Source organism: Lissotriton vulgaris, chromosome 1_1 (genome assembly GCF_964263255.1).
Source record: "Lissotriton vulgaris chromosome 1_1, aLisVul1.2, whole genome shotgun sequence".
NCBI lineage: Eukaryota > Metazoa > Chordata > Amphibia > Caudata > Salamandridae > Lissotriton > Lissotriton vulgaris.
The window spans coordinates 1,363,850,491-1,363,875,075 of record NC_141685.1 but is presented as its reverse complement, the minus strand read 5'-3'; positions in this window follow the sequence as shown (position 1 = coordinate 1,363,875,075).

Here is a 24,585-nt window from a genome sequence, read left to right as displayed (position 1 = left end):
GCATCCAAGTCAGTAAATTTATCATCAAGTGAAACCCCTTCTTGTTCATTAGGGCTTGTCGTAACTAAGCATCTTGGTCCATCATGGACTGGTGTAACAGCATTTTTCAAGTCCCCTAGCGAGGAGCGCTTAGCACCCAAAAGTTCATGTGATAGGCGTTTTTCTGTGAGTGCAATCTCTCTGTCAACAACCCCAGCAGCTCTTATGAAAAAGTCATCCAATGTTCCATTTAAGCTCCCCCTAGGTCCAGTGGTGCTCCGTCCCCCCCCCCCCCCCCTTCCAGGGATACGAGCCATAATCAGTTATCAGTTAGTGGCTTTGATGATTGTTAACAGAGTTAATAGGTGGGAAATCTTACCACGGAGGAAGAAACCTTGGAGGGGGGCCCGGCCCGGCCTTATCCGGCCCTGGACAGCCGTAGACGGCCCGCCCTGTGCCCGGGCTTTTCCCGGAGCCCGCCCGCGCGCGTCCCGCATGCGCGTGTTTGGGCGTTACTAAATAGGAGGAGGAGGGGGCGGAAAGAGGCACAAGGTGCACGTGGTCATGAAGCGCAAGTACCTCTGGTCCTCGCAGTCCGGCTCCCCCTGGACATGCCCAAGTTCAAGCCAGCAGCGGGTCCAGGTCAGGAATATAACAAAGGGCACCAGACCGCAGCAGTTCCAAATAAGATGCAAGAGTGGGCTTTAAGTTCACGCTGTCACCAAACGCGTAACTCGACTACGAGCGGCTCCCGCGGAGCGGGGGCCTCGAGTCGTGTTTTAAGGGTTAGCAGGGAGGAGGGGGCAGGAAGAGGCACCAGGTGCGCGTGATCATGAAGCGCAAGTACCTCTGGTCCTCGCAGTCCTGCTCCCCCTGGGCAGCCCAAGTTCAAGCCAGCAGCGGGTCCAGGTCAGGAATAAAACAAAGGGCACCAGATGGCAGCAGTTCCAAATAAGATGCAAGAGTGGGCTTTAAGTTCACGCTGTCACCAAACGTGTAACTCGACTACGAGAGGCTCCCGCGGAGCGGGGGCCGCGAGTCGTGTTTTAAGGGTTAGCGGGGAGGAGGGGGCGGGAAGAGGCACCAGGTGCGCGTGGTCATGAAGCGCAAGTACCTCTGGTCCTCGCAGTCCCGCTCCCCCTGGGCAGCCCAAGTTCAAGCCAGCAGCGGGTCCAGGTCAGGAATAAAACAAAGGGCACCAGACGGCAGCAGTTCCAAATAAGATGCAAGAGTGGGCTTTAAGTTCACGCTGTCACCAAACGCGTAACTCGACTACGAGCAGTATGGTTAATGGGTTAAGGCTGTGGTTCCCAAAGTGTGCGTCGCGGCGCCCCGGTGCGCCGTGATGAAAAGCCAGGGGCGCCGCGCTGCCTCGCAGGATGGGTCCTGGAAATTGCAGCCGCAATTCCTCCCCCTCCTTTGTTCACACCCTAAAGGGAAACGACCAGCTGCTCAGACACCGAGTAATGCGTGTGACATCACAGACAGACAACGCTGGATTGCAAGTGTTGTCACGCAGGGATACGTGCTCACGCAGAGACCCCGAAGTTTCATTTATGATTTTCCTATGTATCTTGTCTTCTTTAAAGCACGCAGCGGGGATTTGTTGAATGTTGCCCAAATCCCAATTTACAGATGATTTACCAATTTGCCCCAACAGAACGGTCCGTAATGTATTGAGTACCTTTAGATCTCAGGAGACGAAGAGCCGGGCTCTGTAGTTCATGTAATGGGCTGGGGTCCCTAATTGGGCATTTTTGACTTTGCAGTCGATGCTTCCCTTTCCCTCTTTCTTTTTGTCTCGGCCCTTCTTAGAATCTTATCGTCTTAACTTCCTACATTTATTTTGCTCGTGCCTGTGTGCTTCAACCCCTGTCCTTTCTCCATGACAAGTAGTTGTCATTCCCTTTCTTTTTTACATGGCAGTATATGCTGCTATGATCTCAGGACGTGGTTAAGGGTCAGTGTTGGACTGGGACAGAAAATAGACATGGCCACCAATATAAAAAAACGCCCCTCATTTGTGAATTAAATACCTAAAATGTGGCATATGTTTGCAAATTGGGGCAGTTTTGAACTTGTAAAGGCATGCTATATAGCTGTGGTTCCCAAAGTGCGGAATTAATGTAATTTGTTTGTGGCATATTTATGCCAAATGACAAAATTGTGCATACTTATGTGAAATGCAAATTCATCATTTCCAGCTAAACTTTAGCACAGAATGTAATTTAGCGCAGAATGTGACATTGAGTCAATTTTTGACAAGAGCTACATTTTGCGCTAACAATAGTGTAAAGAAAGAAAAGCAACATGAACAAGAGCACTCTGCATTATGGTCCCACATGTTGGATGAAAACTTATTGTCACATATCGCGCTTTTGCAGTAAATATTTACTGTGAATGGTGTGTCAGTATGTGAAGTGGCATAATTTTGGGAATTTCACTTAACATGCATAACATGAAATCCCTAAAATTATGCAAATTATACCAGTGTAAACTACACTTTTCCCAGGTCTATGAATACCACCTAAACATGCACAGTTACTACATTTCTTGTCATGTTCTTCTAATAGTCATGGTGCAGATGGGCATCAAAAGTAGGGAGTCCTGATGACTCCATGTCACCAGGCCATAACTTTCCACTTCTGGGTTTTGATTTAGCATATTGCATTTTGAGAGTTGTATTCTTGGTTCAGGTTAATTGAGCCAATTGCACCAACGAACCTGATAACAATGATGCAAAAGCAAAGTCCAGGAATGGAAAGTAGTGTTCCTGAGACATAGATCCATCTGGTCGCAGGTGCTGTTCATCTTTGATAATACTGTGCTTGCATCCTGCATGGATCTCCACTAAGCCCACTTGTTTAAACACCAATGTGCGCTTTCCCGTGGACACTACCTCTTCTTCTCAATGCAGAACAAAAATGCATGCTATTGTCAGAGTATTATGGGTATGTACGTCTTACAATAGTCCATCCGTAATGCAGGCCAGTGTCTTCAATTATCTTTTTGAGAGACTATACAGTTTTGGACCTGTCCCACTTGTCCTCTGTACCCAGCTCACTTAAAACACTGGGTAGATGGGATCTGGTGAGCCGTCTTGGGTTCATCAGAGCATACCCCATGTAAACTTCTTGTAACGTAACAGAGCTCCTTGAGCCTTTCTCTAGCCTGGTTACTTTTAGTGGAAGTGCTTTATGCTACTCTATGATGGTTTTGTATGCATTTAGATGCACTTATAAGATCTTTGTGAATGCAAATAAGGTTTTATGGTAATGGCTACTCTCTGAATCCTTCATCATGTCTAGGCTCCATTCTTCATGTAGACCAGTGGTTCCCAAAGTGTGCACCGCTGCACCCCGGTGCACCGGTAAAAAAATGGTGGGGAGCCACAGCCAACTGCCAATTAGGTCAAGGGAGCCACGGGTCAAAAAAGATTGGGAACCACTGGGTTAAGGGAATAGAGCTTATTTTTTGACAATCTATTTTATTGAGGTTTAGCAGCAGGAAACTGCCACTAAAGTGGCGATAATGGGCTTGATAATATGCCCTTGAGAATTCCAATAGAAACCCATGTTGTGGTGTTAACATGGGCTTCTATTGGAATTCTCTACGGTTTATTAGCAAGCCCATTACAACCATTTTTTAGGCAGTTTCCTGCCGCTAAAGCAGCAATAATTTTAACGCCATTCCTTGATAATATGCCCCGAAATGTTTTAGATATGAGGTACACTAATGAGTGTCTTGTGAATTTAAAGCCCATCTGTATTAAAAATATGCAGTTTCACTTTTCACAATAACATTGCACTCAATCCATTTCAATGGAACACACATGACTTTCCTGGTAATTCAGTTACAAGTGCTGCAAAATATCTGGAAATATTTCTCAGTAAATGGTGTGAATTATCAAGGTACATAAGAACAACACAGACCTCTTGATTATGTCATTTTTTTGTTATATTTAATAGGTTATACAACCAACATTTACATCTCTCTGATCCTCTCCTTTTTTAGTTTTCAAATAAGTACCAACTTATATTGGTGCACCATGTACCATTATAGATGATTTCTTGCTTCGTAAAAGGTTATGATTTATGTTTTCCTTTTTAATTTTCTTTCATGATTGATTTAGGTTTAAAACTTCTAGAAATATGGTAATTGAGTGTGAAGTGTTTTAAGTGTTAGGGGCTGAAGTCTGTAAATGTTACGCCTTACCTAATTTGTGAAATTCTTTCATCGTCAACATTTCCTTATTGGTTCAGAGTTGATTTTCTGAATGAATTTTATTTGGGTGATTTATTGTCCTCATAATTCTACAGACATCTCTATTTTTGCTTTGCTATTGCTCACATTTAGATTTTCTAGTAAGTTTTGTTGTTTACTGCTCTTCTGGGTTAGAGTTGATGCTATTAAACTCTGCTGGCCATTCTGTCTTTTCATATGACTCTTGTGTTTGAGGGCTGTCAGGTGGTTGCACATCCGTGTTATGAACCTGGGTAGTGGTACAGTGCAAGAGGCAAACATACAGGGTTTGGTAAAAGGAAGAAGGATTACTTGTCTTCTGTTCAAACACTATTCACCATCTAGAGATATCTAATATATGTCTACATTAGGGCTGGGCTTGTAGACCTATCAAATACTAAAAAGAATAAATGCTTATGAGTTATATTTGCATCTAATCAATGTCAGTGGTGATGGTTTCATATCTGTTGGTCAGCCTTACAACCTACCAAAATATTACTAGTCAGTGAGCTGGTAATATGTACTTTAGATGTTTGAGGCAAAAACAGAATGAGGCGGTGTTCAACCTGGCACCTTATGCAAGGTCACCCTAGATTTGTTCCTTCATTCGCTGAACCCGCTTTTGTTGGCTTTTATGCCTCTGCGCACTTTGCTAATAAGTGGTAAAGAAATTGTGGTCTCCCTAACAAACAGGGGAAAGTTGGCCTACGTCTGAGTTGTTACATTTACTTTGCTTGTAAGTCCCTAGTATATGGTACTAAATATACCTAGGGCCTGGAAATTAAATGTTACTAGTGGTTTGCAGCATGTGTTGTGCCCTCCTCACCCTCTAAAGTAGCACTGCAAAACGTGTTTCAGGCATGCCACTGAAATCTGTAGTAACCTGTTAAACTGCCTTTTCAACCAGTCATTACAAACCTTTTGCTAGGCCTAAACCTTCCTGTTTAATACAAATAATTCACCCCTAATATATAGGGCAGGGTACATTGTATTTAAAACGTAGGACATGTTTATTTCAGTTTTACATGCCCTGACAATGAAAAACTCCTAAAGGCAGTTTTCAATGATGTAAAGCCCACATAGACTAACACCGGGTTACCTTGCCACGCTTTATAAGTCATAACTTCAATTTGGAACCAGATCAAGAGACACTGTTTCCATTCAAATACATTGTAATTTGTAATCCTCTTTAATCATAAAGTCGGATTTTAAGTTGCAATTCTGAAAAACCCAACTTTAGAAAGTGTGTATTTTTCTGCATAAACCAAACGTGCATTTCTGCCAAGATCCAGGATCACAAGACTCTGGATGTATCTCCCATTGTGTTTTGTGTATTACTTCCAGATGTGAGGACTAAAGGACCTTGGGTGTGGGGCTGAGTGTTCACCTCCTGACTGGGATGTCCTGGAAGGTTGTGCTTAGCCTCCCTGAACTTCAAAGCATAGCCTTAGGGCTTGCCCAGCCCTTCCCGACTTCTAAGGGTGCCTGCTATGCCACTGACAAATGCATCTCACAAATATGCCTGTCTACCCTTTGTTAGCCTACATATTTTGGAGCCAAACATAGGTAACCGGCAAGTTTAGACATAGGTAGACGGGCCATCCCTCCCGCATAGGCTGGCACTGAGGATAAAAGTGGCACCTTCAAAACCTCTCATCAGAAAACTGCTGGTCCTGTGATAGATTCAGGAAATTGATTGCCCTGTTATCTGAAGAATTAAGATTAGACCTGCTTGACATGAGCTCAGGCTCCACATAAGTGCTTCAAAGTGTCAGTTGACTAACCTCCTGTTAGAGCTACAGGGAAAAACAGGTTTCCAGAGGTCTCCTTGCAACTGTCAAGCCAACCAGCACCAACTGGACCTGCATGGACCGGCATGAGTCCTGTTGCTGGCCTCTGCTGAAGTAAGCGCTGATCCCCCAGTCAAGGTCGTGACCCTTGACTGGCATCAGAGTGTTCTCTTCCTGCCTGACAACCAAAATTCCTGAGTCCCTGATGAAGATTCTAAGGTTTTTGGTCCCTGTGCGACTACAAATGTACTCCTCATGTCGCCTGACAACCATCTGCGATGCCCGCTGATGTGAATATCCTGTGAGAACCTGATCTTTGCGTCCTCTACAAGAACCAGCATCAGCAGCAGGAGACTGTGACCACTGCTAAGATGAAGCTCTAGCAATGTAAAAATATTTGAGATTTTTCTTGTACAGTGTTTTCACTTTAGTACTTTATTTGTTTAAGTACTATGCACATTACCACTAAGTAAAGCGTGAGTGCTTTTGTGTGAAGGTACTAGAGGGTAAGCACAGGCTTACTTAGTGACTTTTGTAGTTCACCCAGACAAGGAATCAGTTTATTATTTGATTGGTGCTTCTACTCCTCTCATCCAAGAACCCAGTTTCTTATACTTGGTCTGCTTAATTAGAAAGTTTATAATTGAAGCCAAAAGAGAGTAATCTGTGAATGCATGGATAGTCTCTCAGGTGCAAGGTATTCTTTTAAATGAGCCCGGTCAGAATGGCCTGGAATGGATTTATCAATTTACAACAGTGTTCACTTTCCTTGGATACTTGGAGAGAGAACGTTAAAGCTGTGTTAGCTTGAGAAAAACTGTGATTTATTTCAATATGGATACTGTGAGTCTGAACTCAAAGTGAGTAAGATAAGCCCTTTGACTTATTACTTCACATCCAGTGTAATTTAATTAGAAGAGAAATGGAAAAATGTCCCCTCCAACTGTATATGGCTTTTGGCAATTAGATTCTTATGAGGGTTTTTACTGTAAGCAGCATGACTGAAGCATGTAAAATCCACATCAGACATCAAAATTGGTTGGACAAACCACATCATCTTTGAAAAAATGACATCACTCATAATGCAGGATGAATACAGATAAATATATAAATATTCAAATTAAATGTTATGAAGTCATAGGAGCAAATTATAATACTCTGAACAACGCGTCCCTCGTCCTCTGAATGATCAGCGCACAGCAAATGTGTGAACTACATATTTGAATGATGAGTGTACCATCACCTCTTTCTGTGAGCTGTGTTCATCTGAGAAATCAGTGCTTGCTCGCAGTGTGCCATTCGCCCTGCTGACTGTGCTACAAGATCCTTTGTGAATTGTGACGCTTTGACAAATCGTACTTGAGATCTACTCTCACTATGTGGATAAAGGCTGCCTTAGCACCTCAGCAAATCATGGTCCTTACAACCCACTCAAAGTACTTGCTTCCTGCCAGTCCTCACTACACTACGCATATACCCTCCCTAAATCACAAACCCTATCTCTCACAACCTACCCATACCGACTTTGCAATAAACCTCTGCCATAGACTTTCATCTCTCCTAGCAAAACTTCCAACAAACATTGACCTACAAAGAAAACCAACCTATCTCCCTCCTCACTTTATTGAGCCCATGTAATAAAAGGTGCCCGTGTAAAATTACTCTAAATTGTATTAATAGTATTCAACGCTCCTTTTGCATTATATATATATATATGTTTAATATCAAACATTCTTTCTTCATCTCACAAATGAGTAATCTATTTGCACTTTATATGTATGAATACTATGTGTAAATAATAATTTTTCACTTGAGACCGTTTTCTTCACAGTCTGTCTTCTACCTCACTTGTAGTTCAACTGAATTGTAGTCTGGATAGACAAAGTGGTCCTACCTCAGTTTCCTGTACCTTATGGAGCACTTTTTGTTGTATAAAATGGTGATTGTGTTTACATGTGGTTGGCTTTGGAAGAAGAGAGTTTGGTCGAAACGCGTCGCCATTAAACGCAACTGAAACACAGACCCTGGAGTGCGAGTCATTTGTGTGGTTCCTGAAAAAACGCTGGTCGGGAGCCCTTTCTAACATATATATATATATATATATATATATATATATATATATATATATATATATATATATATATATATATATATACATTTACAAAAAACACCAAACTTACAGGGACATTATAGTTAGGCTCAGGTGTCACTCATACAAAACCACTGACATGTAACTGTTATAGTTAGTGAGATAACTATACAACTATAACTCACACCCCACAATGCCCTGCTTATGACCTCACATATTACATCACTCATGATATGGTCAGGGACATCACTGATGACATTTCAAAAGACATCACTGATGACATCATCCAGTGACTGTGAGCGTTTTTTAAAGGTTTTTGATGGTTTAAATTTATATACCAGGTGTATTGGTGCATCAGTGAGTGTGTGAGTACCTCTTTGGATGATTCAGTAGGTGTGTGACTGACTGTATAAGTGAGTGATTAGGTGTCTCAGTGAATGTTTGGGTGAGTGAATGGTTGTGTGAATGTCTGTATCAGTCAGCCAGTTGGTGTCTAAGTGGCTGTATGGTTGTGTGATTTTCTCTCACTTAGAGGCAATGTCCAAAGTATTTGCACAAAACTCCAAAGAGTAAATCAGTGAAAATGCCACACAAAAAGATTCCACACCAGGAAAGAAAATAGAGCTTCACTAAATAAATATACAATACCAGAACAACCAACATCCAATAAGTAGAACTTGAGACATTGAATTTTAAAGGTTTTTGTTAAACTAGTGCCTAAAAGCACTATTTGGGATATCTGGTAGCACTGGATGGGACAAAGTCAAAAGTTAAGGCCAACAGCGATAGAACATGTGCCGGCTACAGGGATCCAGTTAGGCCGCTGAGCAAAAGAACCATAATCCTGGCTGGCCCATCAAGTCACACTTAATGTCCCATTGTTGGTGGCTGTCTAGGGGGGATACACAAGCCCCAACTGTCACCTACCCCAGACGTGTGATCAGAGACAAACAGCAAGTAGCAAATTTCTAAAGTAAGAAAAAGCTATCTTTCTAAAAGTTGCATTTTCAGAATTGCACCTTAAAACCTGACTTCACCATAAGTTTGTATTTTAAATTGCGATTCCAGAGACACCAAACACAAAATGTCTACCTCTTCACAATTAGAAATTGCACTTATAAAATGTAATTAGATAATCTCAATGTTCCTATCGGCGACATAGACCCTGCTGTAGTAAAAAAAAGGATTTAAGGGGTTTTCACTAAAAGGATATGCAAAACTTAAAACTACATGTCCTGCCTTTTAAATAAATTCCACCCTGCCCTCTGCATTGTCCAGGGCCTACCATAGGGTTGATTTATATGTATAAAAATTGAAGATTTGTTCCTAACGAAAGGTTTTATTTGCCAAGTCGACATGGCAGTGTGAACAGCACACACAGGCCCTGCAATTGAAGAACTGAGACACGGTTAAAGGGCTACTTCAGTGGGTGGCACAACCAGTGCTGGAGGCCCACTGATAGTCTTTAATTTACAGGTCCTGGGTACAGTTACCAACATGTTTATAGGGACTTATAAGTAAATTAAATATGCAAGTTGGGAACGAACCAATGTTACCATGTTTATGGGAGAGAAAACAAGCACTTCGACACTGATTAGCAGTAGTAAGGTGCACAGAGTCCTAATACCAGCAAAAACAAGGTCAGTAAGAGTGGATGAAGAAAGAAAAAAGTTGGGGGAAGACCACCACAAGCTTGCCAGATCTAACAATATATATGTATACACACACACATACACAGGGGCAAGGGCTGTCCTCTACTCACACAATACCAATTTCACCCACACATTCTGCTGACAAGAGGAGTGCATTGCTCCCCTATGCCCCTTATGCTCAATATAACCCCTCCAGTAGACCTTCCCCTTCCTCATTTTGATTTGTCTGCATAACTACTCCGGTCACTTATAAATTAGTTGATTAGGTGATTTAAAATGCTTTTTGAATGATCTACGTGCCATCTGAAACTGTGCTTACCCTCTATGGCCTTCAAAACTTATACTTTTAACTTACAGCTTGAAATGCAACCAACAACATGTTTTAACAATTATGCTGCAGTACAGCACTAATAGATGTACATCTTTGAATTTATCTTCATCTTTAATATACACATCAATGACATGTCAAAAGCACATAGAATAGTTGTGTCACAAGGCAGGTGCTGCTTTAGGGTATTGTTTTCATTAGCACAATTGAGCTGATTCCATGTAACATAAAGCACTATGAATAAATAAAAAAAAGTTGTAAAGGTTCCACAGTGTCAACCTGTTTCATCCCAAATCTAGGCAATTTTTTAGTAGTCACTTATAGAAAGTTGGTGTTACTTGGTGAAAATGTGCATTCCCACAGATTCTGATAGAAGCAAATTCTGGTTATGTTTTAAGGATGAGATGCAATAAAGTCTTTAGTACAGAACATAACAGTATGAATGTTTTCCCATTGTTTTTGGAGAATTGATATTGACATACTGGGGTATTTGGGGTTTCATGAAAACAACAGCTTAGACAAGAATCACTTTTTGTTTTCCTCTCTACTCTCCCTTCTCCTCACCTGACTCTGGTTATAAAAGTGATTTTCTTTCTCTAATAATTCCTTTCATCAGAAATTATTCATGTTAAAAAATAAAGTTGTATGTTCACAGACCTGTCTGGAATCAACAGTGTTTTAAAAACATATAAGGGCTCTTTATACAAGCCCTTAGCGCCACTGGAGTGTCACTTTTTTTGACGCTTTGGTGGCGTTGCAACATTTCACATATTTACAAGGTGGTGCTAAACCGCTTAACGTGGCTTAACGCCATCTTGTAAATATACCCTTTGCCTCCACAGTCCATTGTGGCAAGTGGACATACAATGGGTGTTGCTGTGGGCGTTCCACCGCAACACTCATTGCTTTATGAGGCTGCCCCAGATTTACAAGGCGGGGGCAGCACCAAAAACTAAGGCCAGGTAATACTTGGCCTTAGACTGGTGATACGAGGAGAAATTATACATTTTTCTCCACATATTTCTCTATCTACTCAGCAAATCGCCATTATTGATTGTTTATGTGTGGGAAGTTGTCCCTCCTGCATGTGCACAATCACCTCTGCAGCACAGGCACCTTTGTTAGACCAGAGCTACAGAAAATTCTGGGCTGCACTGTATTTGTGTAAATATGGCACCTCCCTGACTTTGAAAAATGTCGAAGCATGACATTGCCAAATTTGGCATAACACCATGCTCCAGCATTTTTTGGTAAATATGACTCTTATTGTTTAATGTTTCCTAATGTCGCAGGCTCTGTCATTGATCTCAGACTCTCACAACTCATGGAATTCTTTACTCGAAAACTATTGTGACAACTGAAGTTCTTGACTTCACACATTAACTTTTTTTTTTTTAATTTCTAGCTGTTTGCCTACCATCCAGTTGGGTGTGCACCATCAACCACAGCTGACATTTGAATTTTACTCTGGTCAAGATGTCCATAAATGTGAGTTCTTATTTCCTGCCTGTAAATTTAAATGAGGTATTTTGCTTCATTGTCGTTACCAGGGATTGAGTTTCAGATATACAAATGTTTACTACTAATTAGGGTGAAAGTTTAGAGGTTAAGGCCTGAGACAATAGCAGCAAATATAGTAGAAAGATCCTAAAGGAAGATGCAAGAGAGCAAGGGAAAAACACGAGGCATGCATGTGTTTTAAAATAGGAGTAGAAAACAATTTAGGACCTCATTACGATGTCAGACGAAAAGGCTCTGAGCAGCATTGGGTTTGTCCGAATCTGATTCCGAACCTGTCTTTCCAACTGACTTTGAAACCCTTCCGACCGACCGATTACGATGATTGTGCACCGTTTGGACTGTCCTACTCGGTTGCGACTCTGTTCCGATGGTCTTCTGAGGAACCGAATTGGTCGGAGCCGACTTGTTCAGGTCTACGGACCTCGTTTGCGACCAATGGATTACGATGTCAGATTCGGACAGCCTGTCCAAATCGTTTGTTCTGACACAGATCGGCTGTTAGAATTCACCCTTGGGGGCCCATAGTAGGCCCCCTTCACCAAGGGGACTCCCAATGGGGCCTGTGGGGGTAACCCTGGGACCCCTCTTTACAACCATGCACAGTGTGACAGGCTTCCCAGGGCGCATGATTTTCCGCACCCACCCCATTTTCCAATGGGAGCCTGTGTTGTAAGTCGAAACACAGACTCTCATTGAAGTCAATTGGAGTACTTCTGGGAAAAGTTCGGAAACATTGTAATCAGTCAGTCAAACTTCCAAAATCTGATTTGGTTGGAAATGTTTCCGACACCGAGTTGGTCGCAGTGCTTTCCGACTGACATCATAATGAGGCACTTAGTATTATTATAAACACAGGGAAAGGGGACAGTTTTTGTAGTGAGCTTTGAACTTTGTTTTAGTTTGGTGACTGAGACATGATTGGAGCTGGATATAGGGTTTCTTCCCCACTCACAATGGGAGAATAAAAGTTAGGGAGAATAAGTAGCGAGTATATTATAGTGCTTACTTTAAAGTGTCCCCCTTGATGAAAAGAGTGATTGATATTGGGATGTTCACAGATTTGTTCACAATCAAATTAGTCTCTACAAAAAAAGTGAAGGAGATTGATCTTTTTCCCCAAATTGCAAAAACATCATGTTTAGTGCTCACCCTACTAGAGGCCTTCAATGTGAAGTGAAAGAGTTACACTGGACTAAACAATTTATTTCCCATTCAAGACAGGAGTGAGATATAGGGCATCACACCAAGAAAGCTCATAGAATGTAGTGAGACCAGTGGCATGGAGCCCATTATAGTTGAGTATGTAGGTGTTCCCTTCAGTAGTTAGCTACTACATTTCAACAAGAAGGTGGTTGAGTGGCACAGGGTGTAACACTGAATAACAAAATGACTCAATGATTAAATCTGGATTTAGAGAGAATGACCTAATGATTCTGTCTGCTCTTCGTTTAGTTGCAAATGCGTCCCCGTCGGAGGGCAGTAATCTGCTGCTGCAAACCATATGCAGTGCCTGAAGGAGGTAAGTGGTCAAAAACAAAACCCCTCATTGTCTCATGGTACTAGACATAAATGTACTCTGGGTGTTCTCCTTTTGTGTGCCTTCTCGCATTATTTATAGTTTTACTGAAACAAATGAGTGTAGTTATGGAACAAGTACATTTTCAGCAGAGAACAAGCTGTCCTTGTAGCTATTATGTAATTTCATAGTACATGAATTGCAGGGTAATCAATCACTTAATATTAAAGTTCATGCAGATATGGAGGCAGCAGTCACTCAGTATTAGAATGTATAGTGGATGTGGTGGCATCATTGATCATTCGGTATTCAGTTCTGGGCGTATTGGGCCTTCAGTCATTGTGGTCGGAGGTACTTAATCCTGGCACGACCCCAACATAATGCTCAAACGATAACCAAATGCAGCACTGAAAATCTAATAGAGCGTTATGGTATGTGGGTGGTGGGCTTTTGTGACCACAGGATGATCAGGCAAGATGGGCAAATTGGGCAATTGCCCAGTTTCCCCTCCCTTCCGAAAGACTCTATTGGAAAGTGAACTTTCTCTCCTGTTGATCTCTGACTATTCTATTGCTCTATCTACACTCTTTGCTTACTGCTACAACTGACTCTTTTTACCCCTGTGTCATTTTAAGGACTTTTGTCACCCTGGTCAAGACATATTTCAACTAATTATGTGACCCGTTAATATATAATATAGTGCTGTTTGGAATCATGCAGGCTTGAATTTCCAGGAAATTGGTAATAACATTCGAGTTTGGACTGTATAGGGGCCCTTAAACCATGTTTTGCCAAGGACCCAAAAAATCCTAAAGACGACACTTAAAATGATCACGGGTATTGTGGCCTGTGAATGCATGCTGCCAAATGTCGGTGACAAATACTAATGGTGTGCAATACAAAGAACTCCAATCAAGGCCTTATTGGATAGGTTAGACAGTTCATGGGGTCTGGTGTCTTGTATGCCGGGGACTTTAACATGAGATAATATTTGAGGAGTTTGATTATAGAAATTAAGAGTAACAGTGTCAGGACTTCTTTCAGAGGGCCACAGGGTATGCATGAGCTCATGGGCTCAATCGTAGTGGTTGAGGTAATTTACTCCTGATCTCCTATATTCCGACCTACTATGGACCCTGAGAAACTGGGCCTAGTACCCCTTCCGCACTTGACTCTCTGTGATAGCTGTAGATAACCAGTCAAAGGCTCCATCATAGGGGAAGTGTAGAAACAGGTTGTTTAGCACGACTCATAACTAATATTGTCATTAAATCAATGTTTTGTTTTTATATTAAAAAGTATTATTTTCTTTTTAACTCTACGCATTCAAAAATGTATTTCAGCATTGACAAGCAATAATAATTCTCTTGAGGTTAGGGCTCCAGTTTTTAACAGGTAAATCCCTGTAGCACCCTCTTTCGTCTAAAGTGGTTGGAGTTATCCCCCATTCGCCATTCCACAGTGACTGGGGGGGGGGGTGTCTCTCTCTGCCTTCTCCAATGTGTCCCCACCTGCTCACAGGAACGCAGCATTAAGCAAAGCTGTCTGGGGCATTCCTATAATTGTAATGTCTTCATTAGGTAGGCAGAGGCTTCCGAAATTGGAACCCAGGGTCCTCCATGTAATGTACCTTTTCAGGCCCACTACACACAGTGTGTGAACACAGTGCACACTCTATGCAGTACTGCTACATTCATGCATAGTATCCTCACAGGCACACATACATTCAGCAAACACATTCACTCTGGGCACTGTTCATTACAGTAGCCTTTCTTTGTTGTGCAATGATGTTCTACTTAAAAACACACACAGCCAGCGCACTTATTCATCATACGCATACTGCACAACACTTAACCTTTCATGTGTTATGCTTTTCGCAAGCACCCAAATACCCAGCACATGTTTTCACTGTGCATGCACTGCACAGCACTACATCTCTCATATTATGTATTTCACACTGCCAACATACACCCAGTACATGCGCTCCCCATGCATGTTCGTCACAGCACTGCTCTATCCCCGTACTGTACCATTTCCAAGCACACATACAACCAGTGCAGAGTCACCACTCCTACGCAGCACTTTAGGCAAGTAGGACGAGGGTCAGTTAGGCACACAGCAGTGGAACTTTTAAAATGGAGAGTGAGCCTGCAGACCTAACTCCAGTAACACAGGATAAAAATGACCTGTTCACTCCTATCATCATCTACCCAGTAGGTTGCCGCCACGGAGCTTAACTCTGGGTCAAGGCAGTGGCCTTCCAGCACTATGAGGGTAGTGCTTTTGTCACCCCTCCTGGTCCATCAAGAGTGCAATTTGTGAGACAGGCCTATGACATGGAGCACACACATGATATGTGATTGCTGATAAAAACGAAAATCAACAAAGACAAAATGTGCACTATTCAAATGCTTTAAATATATTTTAACATGCAGAGAAACTCAGCTGTAGCTGAGGCATTTAAATAAATATAAGACAACCTAAACTTGCAATGCAAAATACCAAACATTTGGCTTTGTACCCCTTTATTTAGGTTTTGAGTTTAGAAAAAGTTGATATATGAAATTTATGATAGGATGTTTTTAAGTCATTCATTTGAGTGTTCACAAGTTTTTCATCAAAATATATTTGAAGGGAACAAATCATTCCACTTTTACTTTGCTATATAATTATCTCCCTTTCCCACACTTATGTTTCTAATTTTTGCCCTTTCCTCATTAGTTCATTGCTTACTGGTCCTCTGTCATGAGGTGTGGCTACATGTTGTCCAATGATCTAGTGTTCAGTACTCAGAGAGGTCCTACTGCCCCCCCCCTCATCTGCCCTACGTGTTGCTTCCTTCTTAATGAAATACTGGTCATTTGTCCTCATGGGTATACAGGATCCTCAGGGAGCCACATCTACCTGCATATTGTCTAATTCTATTTTATCTCACTGTTCTTATTTACAGAATCTTTTACATCGTTCACTGCTTATCTTACTTAAGTTCTGACAAATTTAACTTAACTTTTCTTATCAGGATGAATAATCAGCCCACTTTCATCAAGTAACCCTACCCCCAAATTACCCTTTACACATCATGTTGACTTGCCAAGATAAATTGAGCACTGGTCAAACCCTTCCAAACAGTTGGAAGAGAGGGCGAATTGCCAGCCACCGTATGCAAGACTAAGGGCTCCATGGCATCATTATGATAACATGCCATATGCCACCGCTGACTAGTTCATCACTCAAAAACTTCAATGAGTTGTTCCACCTGCCCGAATAACCTAGAAAAGGGAGTTTGGCTGACTCCCTAGTTTTGGGGCTTTTTTGGGCCTCTTTCGTGTTAGCTGTTTATTAATGAAGCCCAATTGAGCAATACAAAACATAGAGTAGTCCTTCTGTCAGTTCCTTGATCATGTTTGGATGGTTTTCTTGTCTTGTTTTCCTCCCTCTTATTGTGCTTGTCTCTCATTCAAGCCTTTTCTTCTCACTCTGTTTTGATTGTATGGCAGGATTCCTTTCACTACATGCATCAGATCTTGCACTGCAGTGAATATGAAGTATTATTTTCTCTTATTTACTCCTGCTGCTACATCTTCTGCCGTCACCTTCTCTTTTTTAAAACAACCCTCTCAACATGTCCTTCATCCTCTAGAGACTTCGGGCTCTTAGCTCAGCTCAATGTTGTATTGGCAGATGATAATCATAAAAAAAATTTGAACCATTACAATATGTCTGACAGAACTTCCATGTGCACACGTAAATATGACAGACATTTCCTAATGTATTTTAATCAGCTTTAAGAAAATCCATTCTTAGATGGCTGACATAGATGCGTGTTCATTTGCCGATATCATCTTTTGAATGGATTTTCTTAACCCTTTCAGTGTGCACGACGGCCGGAAGCCGTCATGCTCAATGGTGCTCGTGTGCGCAGGTTGGCTCCTGGCTGCCCTGGCACAAAGCACCGGAAATCCCTCAGGTGCAGGCACCAGAGGGATTTCTTTTTCTTCCCCAAAGCCTAGAGAGCTGGGGAAGAGCTTCCCCAGCTCCAGAGGCCCCCGTGGTTTCTATGAAATGGTGATCAGCGCACGTTGCGCTGACGTCATTTCACAGAAACCGAAACTGAAATGAGCCTTTAGGCTCATTTCAGTTTTACTTTCTATGTGCTCAGGGGTCTATCTCAGCCCCCTGAGCACGTAGAAAGACGGAAGAGGTATCATTGGAAAGGGGGGAATCTCCCCAGTGGATCCCTGCTTGGGGATTGCCCCAGGAGGGGCAAAAATATTGGCCAAATTCAGTTTTTCTGCCCCCATGGGGGGCAGAAAGCCCCCTGGACACCAGGGATTTTTATTGCGGCAATTTCAATGAGTGTGGGGGTTGCCCAAAACATGCATGCCAATGCCCCCACACCGGCCATAACTACAGACTTTCTGCCCCTCCTGGGGGACAGATGGGGCAGTAGTCCTCAATCTGCCCCTCGGGGTAGAAAGCCCACTAGACACTAGGGATTTTTGGGGGTCATTTTAATTAGGGTGGGGCTGCCCAAAATAGGCAAGCCAATGACCCCATCACCTGCCACAATTACAGTCTTTCTGCACCCCCTGGGGGGCAAATAGGGGCAGGAACCACCAATCTGCCCCCCTGGGGGCAGAAAGCCCCCTAGACACCAGCGATTTATTTGGGACAATTTTAATTAGGGTGGAGACTGCCTAAAACGACATGCCAATGCCCCCTGCCATACTTACAGCCTTTCTGTCCCCCTGGGGGGCAAATGGGGCAATAGCCCCCAATCAGCCCCCTGGGGGGGCAAAAAGCCCACTAGAAACCAGGGATTTTTGAGGGAAATTTTTAATTAGGGTGGGGCTGCCCAAAATGGGCATATCAATGCCCCACCCTGCTATAATTACAGCCTTTCTGCACCCCTGGTGGGTAGATGGGGCAGTAGCCCCCAATCTGCCCCTCCAGAAGGGAAAAAAAACCACTATACACCAGGGATTTTTTTGCCAATTTGAATCATGGGTGGGGGCTGCCCAAAACGGGCATGCCAATGCCCCCACCTCGCCCACAAAAAATCCAGTCTTTCTGCCCCCCTGGGGAGCATATGGGGGCAGTAGCCCCAAATCTTCCCCCCCCATGGGGCAGAAAGCGCACTAGAAACCAGGGATTTTTTTTGTATTCATGTAGGGGGGGGGGGCTGCTGAGAATGGGCATGACAATACCGCCACCACCCCAGCGACATTCCAGTCTTTGTGCTCCCCCGGGGGCAGATGGGGCAGTGGCCCCTTATCTGCCCCGGCTGGGCAGAAAGCCCACTAGGCACCAGCGACTACCCTGGCTGCATGGATAGAGGCTGCCCAGAATGTGCATACCAATGACCCCACCCCTCCACAATTAGCCTGAGTCTTTCTGCTCCCCTTGGGGACATTTCAGGGCAAATTCCCCCCCCCCCTCCGATTCCCCCCAGGGTGGCAGAAAGCCAACTAGACTATTTTTTTTAGCAATGTGCCTACCTGTGGATTTTGGGCCCTAGCGCAGCTGGCACATAGGGGAAACTATCAAACTTGTACCTTTTTGAAAACTAGACACCAAGGGGAATCCAGGATAGGATGACCTGTCTGGCTCTCACCAGTTTATGTTACCCAGAATCTCTTGCAAACCTCAAACTTTGTGAAAAGAAACACATTTTCTTCACATTTCTGTGGTGGAAAGTTCTGGAATCTGTTTGGATCCACAAAATTCCACCCACCCTGCGTTCCTTAAAGTCTTTTGAGAAAAATGGTACCTCACTTGTGTGCGTAGGCCTAGTGCCCACAACAGGAAACGGCCCAAAACGCAGCGTGGATGCTCCACATTTTACAGTGCAAACTGACACTATTTTGCAAAGTGCCTAGCTGTAGATTTTTAACCCTAGCTCTGCCGGCACCTAGGGAAACGTAGTAAACCTATACATTCTAAAAAACTGGACACCCAGGGGAATCCAGGATGGGGTGACGTGTCTGGCTCTCACACAGATTTAAGAACTTTCCACCACATAAATGTGAAGAAAATTTGGTTTTTTGACACATTTTGAGGTTTGAAAGGGATTCTGGGTAAGAGAAACTGGTGAGAGCCATTCTACGTTGGAAAATGTAGGGGGATTCATGCATCCATACCTCAATGGACTCCGCCGGGTGTCTAGTTTTTAGGAATGTGTGGGTTTGGTAGGTTTCCTTAGATGGCCGCCAAGCCCGGGACCAAAAACTCATGTGAACACCCCCTTGCAAAACAAGGTAATTTTCGGATACATAGGGGCAGCTGAGTTTTTGGTCCCGAGTTGGCAGCCATCTAGAGAAACCTACAGAACCCCACATTTCTGAAAACTAGAAACCCAGGGGAGTCCAGGGAGGTATGGCTTGCGTGCGTCTCCCAACATTTTCCTACCCAGAATCCCCTGCAATCCTCACATTTTGATGAAAAAATCATTTTTTTCTCAAAATTCTGTGCGGGTAAGTTCTAGAATCTATGTGGATCCACAAATTTCCTACCACCCAGCGTTCCCACAGGTCTCCCAATAAAAATGGTAGTTCACTTGCTAGGGTGGGTCAAGTACCCGCGACAGGCAAGGGCCCAAAACGTACTAAGGCGACATCAAAATGACCTTTCACAAAACAACCTGGTTTCGCAAGATGAGTCACCTGGGTTTTTGGCCCCGGCTCGATGGCCATCTTGGAAAACTACCAAACCCACACATTTCTGAAAACTAGACACCCGGAGGAGTCCAGCAAGTTATAGCTTGTGTGGGTCCCCTAACGATTTCCTACCCACAATGCCCTGCAAACTTCAAATTTAGCTGAAAAAATAACTTTTTTTAAAAATGTCTGTGTGGGAAAGTTCTGGAATCTACGTGGATTCCCTACCACCCAGCACTCCCCCGGTCTCCTGATAAAAATTATATCTCACTCACATAGGTGGGGCAAGTACCCGCAACAGGCAAGGGCCCAAAGCATATTGAGGAGACATCAAAATTACCTATCACAAAAAAACCTGGTTTTGCAAGGGGGGGGGGGGTCATCTTGGCTTTTGGCCCTGGGCTCAGCGGCCATCTTGGAAAAATGCCAAACCACACATTTCTGAAAACTAGAAACCCTGGAAAGTCCAGCGAGGTATGGCTTGCATGGGTCCCCCAACCTTTTCCTACCTAGAATTCCCTGCAAACCTCAAATTTAGCTGAAAAAAACAAATTTTCCACATATTTTTGGGTGGAATCACTGTGCCGGCACATATGTCCTAGCCCACAGCGTTCCCCTCAGTCTCCCGAGTAAATTTATACCTCACTTGTTTGGGTGGGGCAAGGGCCTCTGACTGGGAAGAGCCCAAGACATAGGAAAAAAGTGTATAGCACCAAGAATTCCAAGTGCTACATTTTTTAAAAAATACGTTTTTAGCCACTTCTGCTTTGGACACCCACACAAGTGAGGTATCATTTTACTTGAGACACTATTGAAAACGCTCTGGGGTAGGCCGTTTGTGCTACCACTATTTTTCCTCACAAAAATATGTAGAAAATGTGTTTTTTTCAGCTAAATTTGAGGTTTGCAGGGATTTTTGGGTAGGGAAACTTTGGGGGATCCATGCAAGCCATAGCTCATTAGACTCCCCGAGGTGTCTAGTTTTCAGAAATGTATGGGTTTGGTAGGTTTCCCTAGATAGCCGCAAGCCCGGGGCAAAAATCCCAGGGGCCTTATTTATGAAGGCCTTGCGCCACAGGTGCGTCACTTTTTCCCATGTTAAAAGTGACGCACCGGCGGCGCAAGGCTTTCATAAATAAGGCCCCAGGTGTCCCCCTCCAAAACCAGCTCGTTTTTTTGTTATAGGTAACTTTGAAGTTTCCACAGTACGATTTGGGCCATTTCCTGTTGCAGCCACTATGCCTACCCACAAAAGTAAGGTTCCATTCTTATCGGGAGACATGTGGGAATGCTGGGTGATAGGAAATTTGTGTCAACCCTGTGATCCTACAACTTTCCACACAGAAATGTGAGGAAAAATAGATATTTGAAACAAAATTTGAGGTTTGCATGGGATTCTGTGTAGGGAAATGTTGGGGAACCCATGCAAGCCATACCTTGGAGGACTCCCCCATTTGTCTAGTTTTCAGAAATGTGTGAGTGTTGTAGGTTTCCCTAGGCGTCCACGGAGCCCGGGGCCAAAAACTCACGGGACCCACCAAACAAAACCAGGTTGTTTTGTGATAGGTAATTTTGATGTCGCCTCAGTAGGTTTTGGGTTCTTGACCCACCCATGTGAGTAAGGGTACCATTTTTATTGAGAGACCTGGGGGAATGCTGTATAGAAGGAAATTTGTGGATCCATGTAGTTTCCAGAACTTTCCCACACAGAAATTTGAGAAAAAAGTGTTTTTTTCATCTAAATTTGAGGTTTGTAGGGGATTTTCTGTAGAGAAATCCTGGGGGACACACACAAGAAATATCTTTCTGGAATCCTCAGGGTCTCTAGTTTTCAGAATTGTGTGGGATTGGTATTTTCCCTAGATGGCCGCCGAGCCCGGGGCCAAAAACTCATGGGACCCCCCCTTGCCAAACTAGGTGGTTTTGTGATAGTTAATTTTGAAGTCGCCTCAATAGATTTTGAGACCTTGCGTGTTGCGGGTACTTGATTCACCCACACAAGTGAGGTACCATCTTTCTCAGAAGACTTTGGGGAATGAGGGTTTGGTGGAATTTTGTGGATCCACATAGATTCCAGAACTTTCCTCCACAGAAATGTGAGGAAATTGTGTTTTTTTATTTTTTTTATTTTGAGGTTTGCATGGAATTCTGTGTAACAGAACCTGGGGAGAGCCAACCAAGTGACCCTATCCTGGATTCCCCTGGGTGTCTAGTTTAAAAAAATGTATAGGTTTGAGAGGATTCGCTAGGTGCAGGCAAAGCTAGGGTTCAAACTCTACGGTTAGGCACTCTGCAAAAAAAGGGTCTGTTTTCACCGTGATAATGTGTTGTGTCCACGTTGCATTTTGGACCGTTTCCTGTTGCGGGAACAAGGCCTACTCACACAAATGAGGTACCATTTTTCTCAGAAAAACCTTGGGGAACGCATTGTGGGTGGATGTGGAGTTGTGGGTTGGGCGGACCGGAATAACAGGCTGGGAGGCCGGATGTAGTGAGCTATGGTTTCAGATTTTATTCACAGGTAAGGCACACACAGTAGTGTTCCACAGAGATATAGGGGAGGAAGTCCGGAGAGAACGTCGTGACGGATGGGTTCTGTTGTAGGGTTGATGTCTTGTTCAGGGTCCTCTGTAGGTTGTTGTCATCAGATGACGGTCGGGTGATTGGTCTCCTCGGAGATATGTAAGAGAGAGAACAAAATGGGGTTAGTCCAGTCCGACGAGGACTACCGAGTACTGTCACCTTCACCGGGAGTGAGTTGGCCAGGAAAGGAAACGTGTGGGAGGTGGGAAGGGCAGAGGGGGATAAGGTCAACTGAGCAAGCGGGAGGGGTATAGTGACTGGGGTGTCCGGGTCAGTGCGAGGATAGTGATATATATACAAGGTGCTCGTGATACTTCGTTTATCTATGGGGCCAGTGCAGGGTGCTCGTGACGCTCTATATACAGGCTTTACAGGTATTTACACTATATTTACAAAGGGACACGGAGAAAGGATAGAGTGTACTCACGTGCCCCGCCGCAACTCTCATCCGAGTTGCGGCCGCTCTCCAGCCACCTCCGGAGGTCGCCACCAGTCCTCCGACCACAGGTCCTCTTCCTCCTTCTCCTCTCCGCTTTCCGCCTTCTCTACGATCTCCTCTCGTCTTCCGCTCTCCGTCGGGGGTTCCGCGCCGTTCGCTTTCTCCTGCCACGAGTCCGCTGGGCTGAACGAGGTCTTGACTGCTCTCCCGACTTTTCTATGTTCCTGGTGGAGCGTAGTTGACGCACTTCCGCTTCCGGATGGTTCGGGTTCCGGGTCACCAGTAGGGACTTCACTTCCGGTTTCCGGTTTGTCGGGTTCCGGGTCGTCGTCGGTTAGCGGATCCTGTGGGTGAAGAGAGGAAGTCCGATGACCTAGGGATGCTGTTCGTGCCGGCGTGGGGGTGGGAGACCCCTGTCTGTTCCGCCCTTCCGATGAGGTAGGGACCCCTGATTTTCCACAGTGGAATATTGTGGATCCATACAGATTTCGAAACTATCACCACAGAATTGTAAGGAAAATTAGTTTTTTGACAAATGTTGAGGTTTGCAAGGGATTCTGGGTAACAGAACCTAGTGAGAGCCAGACAAGTCACCCCATCCTGGATTCCCCTGGGTGCCTAGTTTTTAAAAATATATTGGTTTGCTAGGTTTCCCTAGGGTGCGGGCTGAGCTAGGGTTCAAAATCTACAGCTAGGCACTTTGTAAAATAGTTTGTTTCCACTGTAAAATGTGGTGGATCCACGTTGCGTTTTGGGCCGTTTCCTGTTGTGGGCACTATGCCTAACCACACAAGTGAGGTACCATTTTTCTCTGAAGAATTTGGGAAGGCAGAGTGGGTGGAATTTTGTGGATCGACACAGATTTAAGTACTTTGCACCACAGAAATGTGAGGAAAATTAGTTTTATTTACACATGTTGAGGTGTGCAAGGGATTCTGGGTAACAGAACCTGGTGAGAGCCAGTCAAGTCACCTCATCCTGGATTTCACTGGGTGTCTAGTTTTTAAAAATGTATGGGATTGCTAGAATTCCCTAGGTGCAGGCAGAGTTAGGGTTCAGAATTTACAGCTAGGCACTTTGAAAAAAAGGGTCTGTTTTCACTGTGAAAATGTGGTGTGTCCACGTTGCAGTTTGGGCCATTTCCTGTCACGGGCACTAGGCCTACCCACAAATGTGAGGTACCATTTTTCTCGGAAGACTTTAGGAAACGCGGTCGGTGGAATTTTGTGGATCCATGCAGATTTCAGAACTTTCCACCACAGAAATGTGAGGGAAATGTGTTTTTTTAAAAACACATTTTGAGGTTTGCAAGGGTTTCTGGGTAACAGAACCTAGTGAGAGCCAGACAGCGAGACAAGTCACCCCATCCTGGATACCCCTGGGTGCCTAGTTTTAAATGTATTGGTTTGCTAGGTTTCCCTGGGTGCCGGCAGAGCTAGGGTTCAAAGTCTACAGCTAGGCACTTTGCAAAATAGTTTTAGTTTCCACTGTAAAATGTGGTGTGTCCACGTTGCGTTTTGGGCCATTTCTGGTTGCGGGCACAATGCCTTCCCACACAAGTGAGGTACCATTTTTCTCAGAAGACTTTGGGGAATGCTGGGTGGGTGGAATTTTGTGGATCCACACAGGTTTCAGAACATTTCCACCTCAGAAATGTGAGGGAAATGTGTTTTTTACACATTTTGAGGTTTGCAAGGGATTTTGGGTAACAGAACCTGGTGAGAGCCAGTCAAGTCCCCTCATCCTGGATTCCCTTGGTGCCTAATTTTCAAAAATGTATAGGTTTGCTA